Below are 304 nucleotides of genomic sequence, written 5' to 3' on the forward strand. Positions count from 1 at the left end.
AGAGAGAGAGAGAGAGAGAGAGAGAGAGAGAGAGAGAGAGAGAGAGAGAGAGAGCGAGTGAATAAACGCCTTTCCTGAGATAGCTTAGCAATAATTTGCGTACTGAAATTTAATGCTCAACTTGCTCACGAGGTGCATATCATAAAAATGAACGCTACGTGACGCATCTTCGCTCCAGTAGCCGAGATCGCGATCGAGAGAAGCCTATCACTGTTGCGCTCACCTTTCTTGCATTGAGATGATTTATAATTAACCATAATTATGATAGTTCAAATAATACAAGAATTCGTTGCTGTATCGGTCT

The sequence above is a fragment of the Odontomachus brunneus genome, unplaced genomic scaffold (assembly GCF_010583005.1).
Source record: "Odontomachus brunneus isolate Ranch 3 - 2012 unplaced genomic scaffold, Obru_v1 Obru_scaffold_151, whole genome shotgun sequence".
NCBI classification, from domain to species: Eukaryota; Metazoa; Arthropoda; class Insecta; order Hymenoptera; family Formicidae; genus Odontomachus; species Odontomachus brunneus.